We start from the raw sequence: 16956 nt of genomic DNA, 5'->3' as shown, positions 1-16956 counted from the left end.
TAATTCAGTAAATTGTGGTTTTCACCCAACAATATAAATAAGTGAAACATTTATTCAACGTATTTTAGTCACTGTGACTCACTGGGGAATCAGGCCATTTATGAATTACTGTTACCAAATGTGACACTTGGAGAAAGCTGGAAAATTTTCCATGATGCCAAGACAAATGATTCAAAAAGGTGGTATTTAATTTTACATATAATTGACATTTTTATCCCTAACCTACTCCAATGCAATATTTGCACTCTATGTTAAATGTAACTCTAATATCCTCTTTACTCGGTGGAATTGGCATTCTCACATGAATTAAAAGTGCCAGATTCTGAATAGCTCTCATTGAATGTTGACATCACAGGTGTCATTTACAAGAGTGAACAAGTCTCAAAATAGCAAAGCATTTTCCGTTTTTACTTGTACTGTAAGATGTTTTAAAACTTTCCATAAGAAAGAGGGTCCCGAGTGACAGAGTTTTATCTCTTTCTGCATTTGGTGTAGAAGTGTTATTTTCTTTCTGATGTTAATAAGTTCTGACTAATTTTCTTTCTGATGTTCGGTGTCCTTAGGTGAACCTTTTACCTACCAGGCTCAGGCATGGACTTAGGCAGACCCCAAATGACCATCACAACCTGAGCTCCCAAAGTGGCAAGGCCTGTCTCCATCCTATCTTTGTTTCCCCCCTCTCTCCTTCTGCTATGTTCCTTTCCACTCTCTTTGTAACCTGTGATTTATTCACTTGCCTCATGTACCTTAATCATTTTCAGAGTAGCTAGATTAGTTTACTATGTCTGCCATAACAAAGTGCCACAGACTGGGTGGCTTAAACAACATAACTTTATTTCCTCACATTTCTGGAGGCTAGAAGTCTGAGATGAAGGTGTCGGCAGTCTTGGTTTCTTCTGAGGCCTTCGTTCCTTGGTTGGTAGATGGCTGTCTTCTCCCTGTTTTCACATAGTCTTTCTTCTGTGTGTGTTTGTGTCCTCATCTCCTCTTCTTATAAGAATGCCAGTCATATTGGATTAGGATCCACCCTAACAACCCCAGGTTAATTTAATCACCAGTTTAAAGATCCTTCTTCAAATACAGTCACATTCTGAGACAATTGGGGCACATATGAATGTGGGGGGGGGGGGACACAGTCCTGCCCATAACAGTAGCCCAAGATGGATATCGTAATACTTGTCAGTTAGAGGCAGGATTCAATTCTTCACATCCTATTGACCTCCTTGGGTGATCAGAGGAAGTATGGTGGGAGGAAGGTAATCCAGCATCAGAGGCATGCCCCAAGACTTAGGCCTTCCATTCAGCCAAGTTCTTGTCATGACGCCTCTATAAGGGCAACAAAATAAGATTTGCTGGTACAGTTATGTACCAACACTGTGCTAGGCATTTTACATACACTTATCTAACTGAATCCTTAAAATAGTCCTAAAAGTTAGGAGCTGCCAGTATTCTCATTTGGGAGCTGAGGAAACCAAGGTTCGGCGATACTAAATGATTTGCTCAAGATCCCACAGCAAGTAAACAAAAATGCTGGGATTCAAATCCAGATCTACATCTGACTCCAACAGTGATGATTTTTCCATAGCACCTGTTTGCTTCTCTCTGTAGAAAACAAATGTGTTGATTGATCACTTGTTACAGGTAATCCCCAAATTACCCTATTCTGAAGGTCTAGTTTTTCACTTCGTGTTCCTCTTGGCCAAGTCAAGACAAGGTCAGTAAACTTTTTTCAGGAAAAAAAAATTTTTTTTTCTTTTTTTTACTAACTCCAGGTGGAACTCCGTATGGTTAGAATATTCACTGCAATGATTCCCAGAAAAGAAACACTATTAATATATTCTTTTTAATCATTTTAAAGTATTTTGATTATCCATATTGCTGTGTTATAAACTACCCCAAAACTTAGTGGCTTGAAAAAATAATCATTTTCTCTCTCACACTTCTGTGGTTTACTGGGTTCTGTTGGGTGGTTTATTTGTTCTCTGTGATGCTGGCTGGGACTGCAGTCACCTAGGGGTTCAAATGGGCTAGAATGTTCAAGAAAGCTCCTTCACATCTCTGACATTTTGGAGGAGAACCACAAGAGAGCTTAGGTCAGACAGCTGAGCGTCCCTTTCTCTCCATGTCAGCTCAGAGCTGCTTCTTCACATGGTCATCTCTCCAGCAGAGACTCCTTACGTGGCAGCTTAGGGCTGCCAAAAGCAGAAGCTGCTAGGCCTTCTTAAATCTTAGGTCAAGAACTGGCATAACATCCCTTCCCTCACATTCTCTTGGTTAAAGTGAATCCCAGGCCCATATTCAGTGTAGGGGGGATACCCAAGGCCACAAACACTGGACAATGTGACTCATAAAGATCATCCTTAGAGACTAGCTGCCCAAAAGTGTGCTAAAGAAGAGAAATGCGGGAAAGAAGGCACTAACTGCATATTAAATATTGAGTGATTTAGCAATACAGAACTAAATGGAGAAATAGTTTTGAAACACTTAAGCCTTTTTTCCAAAAGCAAGGAGTGTTTTTTGGATTATAGTATATCAGTGAAAAGAACTTATACAAAGGCAGCATATTTAATCTTTGTAGAAAACAAGTAAGACCTCTTCCTTAGATCACTGCTGTGATGAGAACCTGCAAAACCTTGAGTATCAATTAAGAAATATAACATCAGTTTCACTAGTACCAAATTCTCAGTCCTTGCTCTCTCTAAGCTACAGTTGTTATGGCTTTATGCAGTGACCAAAGTTGGAGTGGGTTTTTGGCTCCTCCTCTGAGTCAGAAATTTTTCTTGAAGAAAGGAAAGAAGGAAAAAAAGGAGGGAGGGAGGAAGTCACATGAAAAAACAAAACAAAAACCTTGCACAATTCACCAGTAACAAGGTGAATTTGTATTCTATTTGGGTTCAATTAAGCATTTGTTAAGTACCAAGAAGTGTTAAATGATATAATGTACATTAAATCATTTACTCAAGTATAATCAATAATCCCTACCCTAAAAAATTAGCTTTCATGGGTTTTAAAATTATTTTTAACTAGATTTTTTGGTAAGAAATATGAATGCATCCCACATGGCAGATACAATTTGTAACAAAATATCTGCTCTTGTGTATGATCAGTATGATTTTGCTATTTATGAATATACTCATGGAAAATGATGTATGTTGCCAGCTAGAGATATGTGTGCTATTTAGACATAGCATGCTTTAGATGAGGGTCAGCAAACTATGGCCCACTAGCCAAATCTGGCCCTCTGCCTGGTTTTTTAAATAAAGTTTTATTAGAACACAGCCACACTTTATTTACATAATGTCTATGACTGCTCTGCAGCTACATCAGCAAAATTGAGTAGTTGCGCCAGAGAGTGTATGGCCCACAATGCCTAAAATATTTACTACTCTGTCCCTTAACAGAAAAAGTTTGGTGACCCCTGATTTAGATGATTAGTTTGACCTTTATCAGTTTTTTTTTTAAGTTCCACAAGGGTTTTTCCTTGTTTTCTGTTGGTTGGTTGGTTGATGGCTTAAAGTAGAGATTCTAAGGTCACAAAGTGGAAAGTGGGATGGGAGGAAGAGGGTACAGGAAGAGCATTTGGGCAGAGGAAATTGCATGCCTAGAGTCCCAGATATATGCCAGAAGATGGAGTATCCAGGTAATTATTTGAAATGAGTGTGGCTAGAGTTTAAAATCTGAAGGGAAAAGTGGTTATAGTAGAATTTGGAATAGTAGACTAGGTCCAGGTTGTGATGGGTTGTGTTTTGTTTTTTAAATAAGGAGCAATGGAAGAACACTCTAGTGGCAGTAGAGAGAATGGGTTGGAGGAAGATCAAAAGTAGAATAGCTAGAAAACTGGGGCCTCCTACCTCTAAATGAATTTTGTCATAAGCATCTCTAGTTTTACATGTTCAAAATGTATTCTAACTAGAAAAGTTAAACATCAGCATTTTCTGCTATTATTCATCTTTAGGAGATGGAAAGTGTGTAAGAAAGAGAAAGCAATATAATTGAGAGGATTGTACAAAATTCTTTTGGGACTCAGTGCGTAATTTCTGTGATTCTGATTTTCCAAGCAATTCAATTAATTTTTAGTTGGCCTAACCATAAAAACTAGTATCGCAAAAGTTCCCTCAAATTTACTGTTGTTATGACTGAGTCAAAGAGCAGTGGTGATCAGAAACTGCTTGGAAAGGGCCTCTGAAAAATCTTCTCAGGAAATATCATAGGCAGTTTTGGAGTGGTTTGCTTTTGGTTTTGTTTTGGTTTTTCCTAAATCAACCCAAGTGTATCCCGCTGAAGGTAGATCATTTCTACTTGGGTTAGGGGAGTTATGGGTCCCAGGGAGTAGGCATGGTGCCTGCACTAAAGAAAACAACCACTGAAGTTGGCACTAAATTGCTCCTTTGGTATGATTTCATCTGAAAGGGTAGGGATTTAGTAAATCAATGAAGATCTCATCCCAGACTCTTACAAGGTGAGGATGACATCCGGCTAAAATGCTCAGGCTGAGGAAGTGTAAGGGAGTTGACAGACACAGGGCAGGTAGTTCTAAATCCTCACATAGGGAAGATTTTCTTCTGGAAAATCTATTTGATCTAACTTTACTCTTTTTAAGCATGGATTCTATATGTTTTAGGAATCTTTATTGGAGATGCCTAGATTAGAGATGTGTGTATTTGGCATAAAGGAGAATAGCATCCATGACCCCAGAATCTCAACTGAGCTACTTGCTGTTTTACTTCACTTAGTAGGGTAATAGAAATCACAACACAAATAGTTAAAATTAGATTGCCAGGGCTTCCCTGGTGGCGCAGTGGTTAAGAATCCACCTGCCAATGCAGGAGACATGGGTTTGAGCCTTGGTCCAGGAAGATCCCACATGCCACGGAGCAACTAAGCCCGTGCGCCAAAACTACTGAGCCCGCGTGCCACAAATACTGAAGCCCGTGCACCTAGAACCCATGCTGCACAACAAGAGAAGCCTCCACAATGAGAAGCCCGCGCACCGCAACGAAGAGTAGCCCCTGCTCGCTGCAACTAGAGAAAAGCCTGCACGCGGCAACGAAGACCCAATGCAGCCAAAAATTAATTAATTAATTAATTAATTTAAAAAATTAGATTGCCAGGGCTCAAATCCTAACTCTGCTTCTTAGCTAGCTATGGGGCCTAAACCTCAGTTTCCTGAACTGTCATACAGAGATAACCGTCATAGATCAGTAAGTATTAAATGAGATAATGCAAAGCATTTACAACAGTGCTGTTGTTATGATCATAATTATTGTAGTTATTACTGTTATTTATCTCCGTTAAGAATTTGGCTGCTAGGAACAGAAGTGCCAAAAATAGAACAAATTAGAGGTTTTCTTACTGTGAAACAAGAAGTGAGGAGGCAGGCCATGATAGGCTTTGGTTTAGCCGCTCAACAATTCAGGTCCAAGATCTCTGCAGTAATCTTGGCCTTTCCCTTGTGATTGCCCCTTAGTTCTAAGGTGGCTACTCTCTCTCTAGCATCATGTGCTCATTCCAGGCAGAAAGAACTGAAGGGCAGAGGGCAACAGGATACTACCAGCTGAGTGTACCTGCTTTTAAGGAGCTTTCCTATAAGCACTACCCAACAACTTTTGCGTATGTGACATTAGTCAGAAATGTCCTTTCTTTGTCCCTGGGCATCAGGAAAGGAAGAATGACTGGAGCTAAAAGCATGCTGGTTTTAGGGGGCTGTAACGCTGGGCTTTATGAAAGCCAAGCCAAGAAGGTTTGACGTAATACAGTGGGAAACAGGGAGCCAGCGGAGGTTTTGAGCTGGGGAAGGTGTGTGAGGTTCAGCGGTTGCTTTGGGCAATGACAGTGGTGGTGGCTGGAGCACAGGTGGAGATGGGAGCCTCCCTGTCTTCTTAGAATTAGCTGGCAACTCATCTCTTTCTTCTCGTGCAGCTGTCTCCCGGGCTGTTACCTCCCTACCAGGAGCACTGGCCATCTCAGCTCAGGGCCATTGTCTCGATTCATCTTTCCCAGGAACTGTGCAACAAGCTCTTTAAATACATAATAAGAAGCTTGAAATTTCACTGGAATATATTTAGCCCAGAATAACTTTTTTGGTAGTAATAGTGAGGAAAGTTTTATAGAAAAATATGGCAATTGCCTTTTATAACATTGTTATCAAAGATTAAAAATATTCCTTCCACATCTCCAATTTGCCCTTCAAAAGATATTATTAACATATGATTCTAGCCATTTTGACCCTTTAAATCTTTGGATGTAAGGAGGTCTTTTTTTCTTTAATCTTAAATTATCTCAACATTTGCCCTCTCCAATTCTTTCTGGATTTAGTGGAAAAGTCCATCCCAACTGTTCCCCTAATTAGCTAATTATATATTCTGATTCTATATTCTATCTGCTTTGATCTGATTTAAGAGCTTTTTAAACTTTTCTAACATGTCTTTATAAAAGTGATGCCATATCTTCTAAATAACTTTAGTTGCTATTTTCTAATTTAATCATTTTCCTCCTGGAGCTTTTCAAACTGAAATGTGTGTGAAGTGTAGCAACAAGAACTTCCCAAGAAACAAACACCTGTGGGTATTTTGGTTTTGTTTTTTAAGGGCACTGTACTTCCTTGGTTTTTAATTTCCAGTATCCTTTATGAGGTCAGTCTGCAAAGATGGCCTCCCAGACAGCATTTGCCCCTTGGGCCCAAGTCTTTAGGGGACCATCAGGACACACTCCAAGATCCCTTTCCCGAGTCACCGTTTATTGTTATAGAACTCACTCTGTGAGGCTACTTTGATTTCTTTCTCATGAATACCCAAGAAGAGCCAGTTGAAGTTCAGTCTCCTTTTTTTGCCCATGTTCCCCATTTCATCGTGTGAGGCCTTACCCATCTCTTGGGCACATTATTCATGTTGAGAGCCTCCAGTGTACTAGGAAAAGCCAAGTTCACTGGGAGATTTCATTCTCTCCTTCAGATCACTTATGACAGTCTCAGATGGGCTTGGTTCCAGCCCCGATTTCTAGGGCACCTACTTTTACCAACTATCTAGGGCAGTGGTTTGCAACCCCCGTGAACATCAGAAGTATCTGTGGATCTATTTGAAGTGCGTATAGCCTGGACCTTCCCAAGACCTAATGAATCATACTCTCTGGGAATGGGGTCCAAGCATCCATTTGTTGTTTTTTAAAGATCTAAAGGGTGATGCTGATCTACAGCCAGATGGAGAATCACTCCTTCTCCAAGTGATCATCATATTTACATTTCCTTTTCTTAATTGAAGGCATTTTTTAAGTTTTAAGGACAGAATATGTTCCCTATCAAAACCTTTTTTTCTCTACGGGGGTCAGCAAAAATGAATTTCGAACATGAAATGAGAAGTTCACCTGAGTTTTCTCCCCTTCTTGACTGATATTCCCAGGTGAGCCTCTTAGCTTCACTGTAAACTGACTTGTAGCAAAGCCCATCCTGAGCTGTAAATTTATAAATCCACTCATCAACTTATATACACATTCATCCCAATGAGGTAGATCTTATTGTTCTCAATTTTTAGATTTAGGAATGAAACAGGAGGGAAGGGGGCAGGGCACAACCTTTAGAAGAATGACATAGCCCAAGGAAACGACATAAACTGATTAGAACCAAATAGGTCCAAGATGGCAGATGGGTCAATGACTTCCACTAGACCTTGACCCTCAGTATACTCTCATTGTAACACATTAGCAGATCCAAGGCTGACCATTAAGGTCAAAAAGTGGGTGGTGGTCCAATTTCTGGAAATCCCCACCCCTTCCCCAAAATAGCTGGGAACACTCCTCCCACTCATTAGCCTATGAAATTACCCACCCCTATAAAAACTGACAACCCCCATACCCTGGTGCCTTTCTCACCTTCTGAGATGGCCCACACTCTGTGCAGTGTGTTTCTCTCTAAATGAATCCACTTCTTACCTATCACTTTGTCTCCCACTGAATTCTTTCTGTGATGAGACATCAAGAACCTGAGCTTCATTAAGTCCTGAGACCAGGTGTGTGATCTCAGTTAAAAGACTGTGGGTTCAAGTCCCAATCTGAGGTCCACGGTTTCAGGAACAGCCTGAGAGAGTTTACATGACTTGCCTAACAGCACGAGGAAATAGTGACTAGAATCAAAGTTCTTCCAAGTCCAAATTCAGTACTCTTTCACTATACTAGGCTGTTTTTTCTACTGATTAATATTTTTATCATTTTATTTTGAAATAATTTTAGACTTATTTTTAAAAATTGCAAAAAAATAATAATTCAAGGAACTTCTCTAAACCCTTTACCCACATTCCCCAAATGTTAACATTTTACCATGTTAATCATTCTGTCTCTTTTCTCTCCTTGTGTACGTGTGCATTAATTTATTTATTACATATATGTATATACGTATATGTTTTTGACAGTAAATTACAGTTATGATTCCCTTTTATCTCTCAATACTTCAGTGTATATTTCCTAAAACACAGATATTCTCTTCCTTCCCCACAGAATAATGATTAGAAATCAGGAAATTAATACAGCACTACACTATGTACAGACATTCAAATCTTACCAGTTTCACTCACAGATGTCTTTTGTAGCACAAGAAAAAAAAGTTTCTGCTCTAGGATCCATTCAGGGATTACATGTTGTGTTTGGTTCTGTGTCTCTTTACTGTCTTTGTTTGCAAAGGTCCTCAGCCTGCCTTTGTCATTCATGGCCTGGTTAATTATGTAGGCTGTCCCCTAATAAGCCAGAATTGCCCTGGCAGTTTTGGCTCTCAGAGCAGGATGGAATTGCTCAGAAACCCATGGGTTCACTGACATACAGCAGGACAGACCACAGCATTGTGAGGATATGGGAGAACCGATAATGATAATGATTTTGTAATATTTACTAGATGCTGAGCACTGTTTTAAATGCTTTCCGTATGTTAACTCATTTAATCTTTACAACAACCTTATGTAATTGGTATTATTATATTAGAGATGTGCAATATGAGAAACCAAGAAGTTATGACTTCCTCAAGGTCAGCCAGCCAGGAAATGGCAAGGCCAGGAGTCAAACCCATCCCCACTGCAGCCAGGCTCCATCTTTACCTTGAGCTCTTAACCAGCGTGAGCAAAGCCTGGGGCACTAAACTGAATCACGTGTCCTCAGGCAAGCTGCTAGCTCTAACAACCTCAGTCTCATCAACTGAAAAATGGGACTAATACATCTGTTTCAGTTGTAAGGATTACACAAGATAATTTATGAAAGCATTTGATATGTAACAAGGACTCCACTTTTTAAGAGTAAGTAAAATTTTAAATGTAAACATTGCAAAATTATCCGTGGCTCTCATATGGTGACCCTCAGAGAGTACTTTTTTTTTTTTTTAAACTTTTTTTATTGCAGTATAACAGAAATACATGCAGTTTGGGAGAAGAAAAATTGCTCATTTGTAATTTTTGTTAAATTAATGATGTAAATACTCTCTTAATGGTTAATTTTAAGCTACCGACAGTTTGCCACTTGACTCACAAATTCCTGTTTAACAGTTGGCCCTCATGAACTAGGGTGAACCAGCTTTAGCACACCACTACAACATGTATACAGAAAAATGTACAGATCATTAGTTTATAGATCATTGTATATCAGCAAAGTGAACACACCTACCACCCTGGTCAGTAAATATAATTATACCTTTCTTTCTTCCTTAAAGGTGACCACTGTCACCTTTTTTAATCATTGAGGGTAGGGAGAAGGGAACAGAAGTTCCCTATTCATACTTTTAGATTTTTTGAGGGACTGGGGAGGGACTAGCTACAACAAAAACCACCTTCAGGGCAGAAGAGGCCAGATAAGAATGAGTCACAAAACACAATTTTAGAATGAATTTCTAGAAAGGACTCCTGCATCTTTAGATATATTAAAGAAAATGGTCTATATTTCCTATAAAGAGAAAGGTCAGCACCACTCTATTCTGGGCTGAGGTGTAATTTCCTTCTAGCTTTAAAAAGACAGTTGTTCTCATTAGTGGGTGGCAGCAGAAGAATCAAGAGGTCTTTATAAGAAAACTCTGAGACTATTGGGTTTACAGAATTACTGAAATGTCTAGTCATTTCAATGTGAAATTTTCATTTTGTCTTAAAAGACTTCAGGTGTATAGCAAAGTGAATCAGTTATACATATACTTATATCCATTCTTTTTTAGATTCTTTTCCCATATAGGTTATTACAGAATATTGAGTAGAGCTCCCTGTGCTATACAGGAGGTCCTTATTAGTTATGTTTTTATTTTTTTAATTTTTTCAATTAATTTTTATTGGCGTATAGTTGATTTATAATGTTGTTAGTTTCAGGTATACAGCAAAGTGAATCAATTATACATATATCCACTCATTTTTAGATTCTTTTCCCATATGGGTAATTACAGAGTATTGAATAGAGTTCCCTGTGCTATACAGTCGGTCCTTATTAGTTATCTATTTTATATACACCTGAAACTAACACAACATTGTAAATCAACTATACTCCAATTTAAAAAAACAAAAAAGACTTCAAATATGGCCTCTGAACCCATGGAGAAGATAAACATATATGAAGGGTAACTCTTATGACTACAGTAGGGTCAACTTTATTATTAATATTTTGTAGCCTATAAATAGATTTGAGGGGGTACCTCTGCAGCCCAAGGACTTTCTGGGCTCTGTAGCTGAGAGAATAAGCAGGAACAGATTTTTCATCTCTTTTTTTTTTTTTATCAAGACGAGGATGTTTCCTCTGAGACCTTCTGTCCGGAGAACAGAGGTCCTTTACCTACCACCTTTTTCCTCACAGCTGTTTACTTCTGAACTCCATTATCTGGAGAACTGAAAACAAGTGGTGACTTGTAGGGGGAAGACAAAGAGGGAGACAGGGAGCGTGGGAAGAGTTCAGAAAGGATTCAGGCTCACATATTAAGGCCTGCTGGTAGCCGCCTCCAACCATCCCCACAGCAGAGGCCCTCTCCCCCTCACCCCTGCCCCGAGGCTTCGGCCTGCCCTCCTGGGCCTCTCTTTCTCTCCTGGCAAGTCTGCCGGCTCTCGCCTTCCATCGCCAGCCTCACCGTGCACCTTCCCCAACCCGCCACCTCTCACCATGGATCTGTTCATTGCTTATTTTACAAGCAGCCTTTTCAACCACATTTTCCACTCAACCGATAGGAAAACCAGGCCAAAGTAGCCCTAGCACAGAGGCCCATGGCTGTAAGCGGAACTGTTACAGAATGGAAATGTAGGGCCCCTGGTTCAAGGATTATTAAGAATTTCAAAAGAGAGACAGTGGAACACAAAACCAGGCATAGGCCCTTCTAAGCATGTGGCCCTGTGTGTCAGCACAGGTTACACGTCCATGAAGCCAGCCTTGGCTATAAGGGCCCCAAGTGAGTTGAAAGTTGTTTCCCTTCTGAATAGGCTGATGTAGTTAAACATCAGCATATTATTGGAACACTAACAAAACTGTACCTCAATCAAATTCAGAGTGACTAGATTTTATCTGAAAATCTATCTAGTAAAATGGCACAGGTACACATATTTTAGTTTGGTGCTGAACTCCACGACAGTAGGAGAGATAAATTCTGTAAATGTTCGAGCACATCTATGCTCTGATTTAAAAGGAGAAAAAAAAAAAAAAGGAAAACTCCACAGGCATTTTTGTTGCTCAACTAACTTTAAGAACCCCTGGAAAACAGACACCTGCGCTCCACCTCCAAAGTGTCTGATCCAGCTATCTGTGGTGGAGCCCAGGCACCAGGAGCCATAAGCTACACTAGAGACTCTGATGCAAAGCCAGAGTTAATAAAACATGCAAGGAGAGTTCATGCTTGCTCCATATACTAGAAGTTCCTCTGGGGGAGTGGTGCACAGGGAATCACTAGCATTGAGACCCGTTTTCGTTACGCACTGTACTCAGGGCAAAGACGAGACATTCTCTGGAAGCCTTCCTTGAGTCTACACTTGAAGCAATTACAGAAAATTTACATTTATTTGAATTACATTCTTACAGAATTGGCAATAATTTATATACGGTCATCAGCAAATGCAGGGACTACTCCATGGGAGGTCACAGTGCCACTGTGGCTTAGAGTTGGAAGATACAGATTCAAGTTCCAGCCTTGCCAACTGAGCAAGTTCCTCAGCTTACTATATAGGGAAGTCATGGACCTCTGAGTCTCAGGATCCTGCTCTGTATGGGGATAAGGGGACCAGCCTCACAGAGCTGGTGTGAAGGAGATGGTTTATATATGAAATTAGACTGTACACTGTGAAGTAGTTAATAAACGTAAGCTGTTGATCTTATTTAACAGTGATAAAGACAGAACAAATCCTGAAGTTAATCTTATTATTAAAGTATCATTGCCCATTGGCATAGCAATTGTATATTCAGCTAAAATTTGCTCCTCCTTCCTCTATGTCACTTCCAACCCATCCTAAGGACTCAAATGTTAACCACTTTATGAAACATTTTGTGTTCCCACTGGCAGTTAATTATTCCCACTTATACCTTAGCACACTATAGTGATTCTATGTGATTACATGGGTTTTCCTCTTTTCAGTCTATAAGCTTTCTGAGGACCAGGTCTCACCCATCACTGAATTATCATGAATGGGATGTGCTCAATATGTTGAATGAATGATTGACAGAGGAGGGAAAGGATGAATTAAGTATAGGTGAGAGTAGTTTAGGGCATTTAAGACATTTAGAAGCGTGAAGGCAAAAATTTCATAAGAACAGGGATCTTGTATGCCTGAACCCTTCCCTCCCCCACTTCATAGTCGGTGCTGGGCACGTAGTAGGTAGCTTGGAAGAAATTTGCAAATCAAAGAAAAGGAGAAAGGCCAGCTCTAGGCACAGGTTTCCGTCAGCATGGACTTCTCATGCCATGTTTCACTTTTGGTAGTACAATCCCAAAGTGTCTGTTAACCTTATTCTATTCCCTTGGCCCCCAGAGGTTCCAGTGCTGAATCATCAGCACCTCCCCAATGCCAGATCCTCACCCACTAGTCATTTTAGAACCCCTGTTCCTATGTAAAGGAATCGATCCTATATCCCATTGCTATAGGACTGTTCCGTGCTCCTCCAGTACTCGCTGATTTAGTGACCATAAATCCCTGTAACAAGTTATGGGCACTAAAGGGCCACCTTACAGAGGAATGAGATACTTGATCCCTGAAGCACTTAAACCAAAGGATCCGTCTAATCCTGAGTATATCAGACATTGTGGATAACTAAATAGGTGGGTTTCAAATCACTCAGTGCCTCCTCCTCCCTGGCCTGTATGGGGCCAGCACTAGAGGAAGAAGATGAGCATTTCCTTGGAAAAGGTAGTGCTTTACAGACTGCTTGTAAGGGTGCCGATTTTATGAAATCGCAGTTTTTTAAAGGTTTTGTGGTAAAGCAAGCTGGAGATAGTAAGTCACAGTTTTATTACAATGTGGGCCTTTTCTTAGGGTGTGGGATTCATTTGTGGCTACATAAAATAGCTGGGTTCTGTAGTCAGTAAAAATCAGTACCTTCATGCGGTACTTAATCTCTCAGAACAGACCGATGCTGACAGTCTCTGGGAGGAAAACAGAGAATTAAAATAGGAACCAAGATATCTGCCTTGGGTCCGATCTCTTTGTTTCACACTGGGTAGGCTATGGTTGCTGCTGATTGCAGGCTTCAGTTGGGAGAATGACAGGTTTCTCTCTCTATTTCCTGTTCATCTTTTCCAGTGCAGAGCCTAGAAGATGGCGGATAATATGTCTGGCTAATGCTAGTTTCCTCTTGAAGAAGAAAAGGACGGAGTCACCTTTTCTCTGAATTTGAAACCAAGATCACATTATTCACTTGATTACAGCTGTTCTTAAATGCTCCTTGGATAGTGTCCCTCTGTATTATGTTTCCCTCTGTCCTTAGTCATGGATTTTCGAAGTAACCCCACTTAGTTCTCCTCCATGGGCCAAATATATACTGATATTGAAGTGTTACTAATCCTTTAAAATGCCAGGACTTTGAGCTTTCATTGGACTTTGAAAGATTTTAGTAACTAGATTTTCATCTCTGATCACTGATAATGTTTTTAATTTGGAGTTGGAGCAGTTCCCTCTGGTAATAAATGCAGCTTGAGCAGACAGGGCGTGCTATTGTTCTAAAACAGAGCTCAGATCAGATTTTGCCCAAACAGGTACAGAACCGAAAACCTTGGCTTCCGTTAATGCTGTATTTGGGGGCAAAGGTTCCTAAATTCTAGTTGGCCTTTACTACCTTCATGAGTTTTACCATATCTGAGTACCACCTGAAATTGTATTTACTATTTTTCTTTAAATTCATTCAATGTGATACTTGAATAAGTTTATTTTCCATCATGGAAATATTTATTTGCCATAAGTGGGAAACTACTATTACTTGTCCTTAATTGAAGGTAATAAATACAATGAAAAGAAAAGTTATTAAATTCTAGCTAGATACTATTGCTTGCAAAAAGTTCTGAGCCCCAGGCCTATCTGCCTTTATTTGAAAGGGTAGTAACCTGGGTTGAAGCCATACTAGCACCACATTGAAGCTCTCCTTCAGGGAATGTGATGGATTGAAAAAAAAAAAAAAAAAAAAAAGAAAAGAAAGAGAATCCTTTTTCCTCTATTCACTAACTATTCCAATGCTTTTGATTCCAAGCGGTACTTAGCCAACGTGTGAGAAACACTGCCTTTGAAAAACTCATTCCTTTTATACTCTGTGTGAGGAATTCAATATTTGATTGACTGGACTTGTATGAAAACCCCTTTTCAGGATATAAGAACACCCCAAAAGTGGATGGCACTGTTCCTACACCCAAGAAGTGTGTCATCTAATAATACGAGGAGAGCAAATCATGATAAATGTGTAGCAGCAAGAGTTCCAGAAATATGCAGGTACTTCATACTAGAATGTGAGCGGCAGAGGGTCACTCGTGGGTCTTTCCGGGGCAGTGAGAAGAGTACTTAGCAGACCAGGCAGCCAACGAATACCTACGGAGTCAAAGAACACTAAACACTTCCCCAGTCTCCTAGTGGAGATATAAGCACTCTCACGGGCAGGGAATAGGTTGGCACCATCTGGAAAGGCTACAGGGAAGCAAGATTTGGACAGAATCTTGAAGGAAGGAATAGGCAGAGAGCACACACATACATACACAGGTGCACATGCACACGCATATATGCACATACACACAATGTCTTAGAACAGAAGGTGCAAGGTTCATATGAAAGCAGGGGGTTAAGTGTGTCTGACCGAGGTTGTGACCTGAGAACAGTCTCAGAAATACAAACGACCTTCCAATTTGAATAAATACTTCCCTTTCCTCAGACGTAAAGCCATTCCCCACTTCTTGTTCATAAACATCACATGTTTAAGTCTCAGGTACACTCTGCAGAAAGTGTCGATGTTTCAGCAAAACAAACCATCTTCTGTTAAAGGAACAATACCTTCTATTTCGGTGTACACGGAGGTTGCTTTTTGAGAAACCCAGCTTTAGGTAGATATGTTGTCCGTTTACGGATTTTTGCCGTATTTCCTCAGTTGTTAAGGAGGGCTCCTAAAATCTTTGCAGCTAAGCAGTTGTGCCATTTCTCACAGTTCCCTTTGCTGTTTTTTGTTAAATGGAGTCATTGTTTCTCTGGTATTAATTTGCCATCACACGATTTGCTGCTCTAGAGATAGCAAAGTCTCAGGTAGCATTTTTAAAGAATAAACAAGAGAAGCAGATTGGCAGGGTAATAAATGTGGGGCAATAAGGTGGGAATTTAAGCTGTTACTATTTCTGAACAAGTTGTGCTGTCACAGAAATGGCCATGGGCCTCTGGGTCCGTTTCTGTAAGAGGAAAGCCCAACTGAGGAGGCATTTCGGCATTTCAGGTCCCAAAGGATTTCTGGGGACCAGCCTGAAGGCAGGAAGGATTGATGTAAGCTTTGGCTGCACAGGCATTGTGAAAGGTTTCCATTTTCTGAAATGTGATGGTGCCAAGATTTTAGTTTGGGTATTTCCCATGTGGGTTAAGGGATACTAAATCTTCAGCTCCGTTATACCTGGAGAATGTTTTTCAGAAAGCTCATTTTCATCTCCTTTCACTCTAAGGCTAATTTTTAAATATATGGCTAAATATGGACTTAGGCCAAACCACAAACCAAAAAGCAAGGTGTAAACCTTCTTAATTTACTGAACCTCAAACCTAACCTTTTTTTTTTTTTTTTTTTTCGGCACACTCTTAATTTTTTCAGTTATACATATATATACACGTTATTTTTCATATTTTTTTCCATTATGGTTTATCACAGGATATTGAATATAGTTCCTTTTACTATACAGTAGGACCTTGTTGTTTATCCATTCTATATGTAATAGTTTGCATCTGTTAATCCCAAACTCCCAATCCATCCCTCCCCCACCCTGCCACCCCTTGGCAACCACAAGTCTGTTCTCTATGTCTGTGAGTCTGTTTCTGTTTTGTAGGTAAGTTCATTTATGTCCTATTTTCGATTCTACATATGTGATATGATATTTGTCTTTGACTTACTTCACTTAGTGTGATCATCTCTAGGTCCATTCATGTTGCCGCAAATGGCATTATTATGTTCTTTTTTATGGCTGAGTAATATTCCATTTGTATATATACTACATTTTCTTTATTCATTCATCCTCGATGGACATTTAGGTTGCTTCCATGTGTTGGCTATTGTGACTAGTGCTGCTATGAACATACGGGTGCATGTATCTTTTCAAATTACAGTTTCGTCAGGATATATGCCCAGCTGTGGGACTGCTGGATCATATGGCAACTCTATTTTTAGGTTTTTATGGAACCTCCATACTGTTCTCCCTAGTGGCTGCACCAACTTACATTCCCACCAACAGTGCAGGAGGGTTCCCTTTTCTCCACACCCTCTGCAGCATTTGCTATTTGTAGACTTTTTAAGGATGGCCATTCTGACTGGTGTGAG

The 16956-nt window shown here is 40.0% G+C and overlaps 1 protein-coding gene across 2 annotated transcripts in view; it reads left to right on the top strand.

The window, feature by feature from the left end:
- NME7 (NME/NM23 family member 7) overlaps nt 1-16956 on the top strand; it is a 243231-nt gene that overhangs the window by 225535 nt on the left and 740 nt on the right. The gene's annotated exons all lie outside the window — the stretch shown is intronic.

The sequence above is a fragment of the Eschrichtius robustus genome, chromosome 3 (assembly GCF_028021215.1).
Source record: "Eschrichtius robustus isolate mEscRob2 chromosome 3, mEscRob2.pri, whole genome shotgun sequence".
Lineage (NCBI taxonomy): Eukaryota > Metazoa > Chordata > Mammalia > Artiodactyla > Eschrichtiidae > Eschrichtius > Eschrichtius robustus.
The sequence above is the reverse complement of the archived record's forward strand: the minus strand, read 5'-3'. Positions and strand labels throughout refer to the sequence as shown.